This window comes from Sapajus apella, unplaced genomic scaffold (genome assembly GCF_009761245.1).
Source record: "Sapajus apella isolate SASKATOON/1434 unplaced genomic scaffold, GSC_monkey_1.0 scaffold8, whole genome shotgun sequence".
Classification (NCBI taxonomy): domain Eukaryota; kingdom Metazoa; phylum Chordata; class Mammalia; order Primates; family Cebidae; genus Sapajus; species Sapajus apella.
The window spans coordinates 14,637-19,529 of record NW_022436948.1 but is presented as its reverse complement, the minus strand read 5'-3'; the positions used below and the strand labels follow the sequence as shown (position 1 = coordinate 19,529).

General features: G+C 35.6%; 1 pseudogene; it reads right to left on the bottom strand.

Moving 5' to 3' along the window:
• Nucleotides 1-4,542: 4,542 nt before the first annotated feature.
• On the bottom strand, nt 4,543-4,636 carry LOC116551064 (annotated as a pseudogene).
• Between the last annotated feature and the right edge of the window lie 257 nt (nt 4,637-4,893).

Genomic DNA, 4,893 nt, shown 5'->3' with positions numbered 1-4,893 from the left:
TCCCAAAGTACTGGAATTACCGGTGTGAACCACCGCACCTCACTGGCTTAGAGATGTTTATGGCATTTTAAATTACAAAGCCAGTTTTCTTAACAGTTATAGGGCTATTTAAATTCATATTGGGTGAGTGGTTGTAGTTTGTGTTTTTTCTGGAATTGGTGCATTTCATCTAAGAAATTCCATTTTAGCTAATCTATGTGCAGTTTTATTCTTCTTTACCTTGTATAGACATATTTTCAATGAAAAGGTAACCTAATACATATATTTATAAAAATAAATGTATATTTTATATTTGTATCATGTAATTTTATATCTGTTTCATATACTTTGGATCAAGCGCTAGATGTAGCCAAGATCTCAGGGGCAGGCTATATTCAGCACTGATGGGAGACTCAGTGACCTGTAAAGTCTGTGTCTCTACACACTTCAGAGTTTGCTCTGCATGAGTCTCTGACCATCCAAATAGCTATACTGTGGCTATATTGTGCTGACACCTCATTCTATTTCAATTTTTTTCATGACATATTATTCAAAATAATGTGATACAGTGTGAATCAGTTTTGCTATTGTTCCTGACCTCAGGTTGCTTAGAGTCTCTGTAGGGGCTGCAGAGAAGTAATTAGGAAATCAGTAATCAGTGTGGTCAGTGTTGTGATGAGGAGGCAAAAGGTCCTCATGAGAACACAGAGAAGAGGTATCTCTTTTATTCTCCGCATCTCTGGTACCTAGTACAGTACCTTGCACATAGTAGGCTCTCATTAAGTCTTTGTTGAATGAATGAATAAACTCAGAACTAGGTGATCACAAGGTCACTTTTGGAGAGGACTTGTGTCTGAGCCAACTTAGTGATATCTATGGGCAGTAGATGAGTGGAGGGAATTCTCTCATGTGGATGCAATAATATGCAGTGTTGTAGAAGGACAGAAAGCTTAGCAATCTAAATAGTTATATAAAGCTGTCTATTTGCAAGTGGGGAGTGGTTTCCAAAAGTGATTGCAGACTGAAGGCTAAGAAGAAATAACTCTGACCGAAGTATGTATTGGGCAAGGTTAGCTAAGAACCAGAATTGATTTTTATAAATTAGCATTTTTGGTTTTGGCTGTCGTGTTTACCATTACTAGGTTTAGTTTCTAACATGTCTTAAAAATAATGCTCTCCAAATGAATAAGAAGTGTTTTTTTTTGTGAAGCATGGTACAGTTTTCTCTGGCTCTTATCTACTAGTCTTATTCATACTATCTTTGCTTTAAAACAAAACTTTTTTATGCTCTAAATATATCTGTGATAAATCATGAGTTTACCACTAATAATGGTGGGTCATATTGTTGTGTTTTCATATGCCAGGTACTGTGTTGAGACCCTGCCATGAGTTATTTCATTTAATGTGGACAGTGGCCTGTCTGTAAGAAAACCAAATCTAGGGCTCCCATTTTACAGAAGTGGCAACTAAGGTTTGGGGAAGTTAAATTGTGTGTACCCAAGGTCACTTAGGTAAGCCTGGGACTCACATTTGAATCTAAGTCTGTCTGACTTCATTTAACCACTGAGCTATGTGTGCTCTTTCCAATGTTTCATATGTCTTTTCACTAAACAAAAAAGGCCCAGGATTTAGTTTTACTTGTGTATATATCCTTAGAAACTTTATCAGTTAAGCAGGGAAAGAGTTTGTAGTGAAGTAACATATTAAGACTCTCCTAAAAGCAAATTACAGAAACCCACTTTAAACTAGCCAGCATGGCTGGATGCAGATGCTCCAACAATAATTACTGTGCTCTTCCTCTCTGTGTCTCCTCCTTTCTCACCTTCCTCTTTCCCCCTCCTTCTTTATCCCACTGCCACACTCTCTCTCTTATTCTGCTTTTCTTAGGATGTTGCCCCATTCTCTTTTGTCACAGAAGCAGCTCCAGTGAAACCAGCTCCACCTGTGATCTTAGGAAGAGAAAGCATCTTCTCTGGGAGCTCTGACAGAAATGCCCTGGGGAATATTCTTGGTCATGGGGACTGGGGGCTGTGAGAGGACTTTGTGAACTATATGGAATATAGCTGTTGGGGTGACAACATGTCCATACTTCATCTTGATAAGACATGTCATTTGATGGTTGAAAGCTATAATTATTTAAAGATAATGCACAATATATTTTAATAGCTTTATCAAGATATAGTTCACATACCATAAGACTCACTCATTGAAAGTATACAGTTCAATTGTTTGAAAATATTCACAGTTGTACAGCTATCACCACTGTCTAATCTGTAACATTTTCATCACAAAAAGAAACCTTGTACCCATTCACAGTCACTCCCTGTTTTTCCCAAATCTCTCAGCCTTAAGCAACCACTCATCTACTTTCTGTCTCTATAGATTTGCCTAGTCTAGACATTTTATGTAAGTGCAATCAGATGACTTGTGGTCTTTTGTGTCTGACTTATCTCATTAGCATGTTTTCAAGGTTTATCTGTCTTTGCGTATCATCATGCATTTTTTATTAATTGCCAAATATTATTCCATTATATGGATATACCACATTTTATTTGTCTGTCTGTTGTTGATGGACATTTGGGTTGTTTTCGTGTTTTTGCAATTATGAATAATGCTGCTGTGAACATTTGTGTAGAAGCTTTTGTGTAGATTTGTTTTTACTTCTTCTGTGTGTATACCAGGAGTGGAATTGCTGGCTCATATGATAACTATACCTAACATTTTGAGGAGCTGTCTTCCAAAGTGACTGTATCATTTTACATTCTCACCAGCAATGTGTGAGGGTTCCAGTTTCTTTACATTCTTGTCAACCTTTACTATCTTTTTGATTATAAGCATCTTGGTGGGTGTGAAGTGCTATAATGCATATTTTATAAAAGGCTCTTTTATTTGTTAAATAATGGCCTGTTTACTTGTCATCTTACCTTGTATTGGCGCTTTCCCAGTGGGTTCTGAACCTGCTCCTCCTCAGTCCAGCCAGCCAGGTAGGCAGACCATGCTGATCAAAGGATCAGAAGTATATGTTTACTTTTCTTTTTCTTTATAAATTTTATTATTTACAAATCTAGACAGTGATTATTCTTATTTTCATATTAAGAAACAGGTTAAAAATGCCAGAGGTTACTTGGTTGAAGATGGAACAGGGATTCATATTTAGGATTTATTAGGTGGTAGAGAGCTGCTTGCTTCAGATCTGCAGGGTCAGCCTACTTTGACATGATAGGTGGCATTCATAGGACACACATTCCCACTCGTGTTCACTGTGTTATATGTAGTTCCCAGCAGACTAGTTGTATGTCTGCTGCTTTTTTCTTAGAAATTTGAGGGCAAGAGTAATGTCTTAGGAATAATCTTGATGATTCATGAATGATTGTTCATGAACTTGACTATTTTAATTTTCCTTAGTATAAATTACTTGCAGCACACCAAAAGCTGAGCTGCTTTTTTATGATTCACAATGGTTGCTTCTAACTACTTTATTATGGCAATGTTAGTTATCAGCCCTGTAGTGCTATTTAACATTTGCCTTGGCATCAGTATAAAATTTGATACTCTCGCGCACAGACAGATGGTCTTCTATCGGTGGTTTTCTCCCTAGTCCTAGAGTAGTCTGTGTATCCGGACTCCATATTGAGTCTTGCCTCCTCAGCACAACGTAAGAGAATCTATTTTGATCACACCTTATGCAAAAATCTATGTTGATCTCTTGCCACCCATTTGCCACACATCACTGTGTAACTTGAAAGTCAAGAACTTGTGATTTAGAATTGCTGTTCAGATCATGCTTAATATTTTCATGGCATCAAGCAATAGCAAGATGAGATTACACATATCAGCAGTATGCTCTAACTGTGGAAGTAATATGCTGATCTCCATAAGATAAAACAGGAGCTTGCAGGTATTTGACACATATTATTTTAAGCTGATAATATGCCGGGAGTAGGTGCTGGGGGGTACAATGAACAAACTGGATAAATATCTCTGTCCTTATAAAATGTACATCCCAGTGATTAATGATTTACTATGAGATCATTTATAATGTGTAACAACCAGGTAAAAAATCTATTGTGATTTTTTTGGTAGCAGTGTCTGAAAGCTTTGAAATTCTAAAAAAGAAAATAAAGGAATTAAAAATGTTTAAATTGGTGCATTTAGATAGTATATTATGTAAGTGACTATTTGCTAAGTATCCCAAAAGTAAGATATTAGAGATCCCAATTTAATCATTAAAAGTAAATACTTTTCATATTGACCCTTTCCTTATCAAAAAGTGTACTATTATAGTGACAGGCCATACAATCTCAAAATCAACAACATTCATGTAAATTGATAAGTTGATATTATATCAAATAGAAATCTCATGATAATAAGCAGGCCAGTAGTTGAATTTTTCAGTTTTTTAGAAGCATAATTTGAAGACTTGTAAAATTAATAGGACAGTTGAAATTGAAATTTATTTTTAAACCTCAGACAGGTAATGTATTGATGTAAAAAGGTTTAAGGAAGGAGATTTGGAATCTTGTGAAATTAATAGGACAGTTGAAATTGGCCTTTATTTTTAAATGTCAGACTGGTAATATGCTGATGTTGTAAAAAGCTTCACATTCAGGTTTGAGTGTAGAAACCCAATCGTCACACTTCGGTATTAAAAAAGAATTAAAATAGACTTAAAAAATTGCACATGGGTACTTCTTAACCAGTAGTACCAGGCACCTGAAAATGAATGCTTTCAAGTGAAATAAGAAAAGATCACAGTTCTTATTTGGGCTAATGCTTCTGATAGGCATAGCAGGAATGAATGAATGAATAAATGAATGAATGAATTTTATTAGCAAATACAATAAATAAAGAACTTCACAAGATAATTTTAGTTAGTGATAAGTACCATAACATCAGTAAAATAGGGTCTATGAT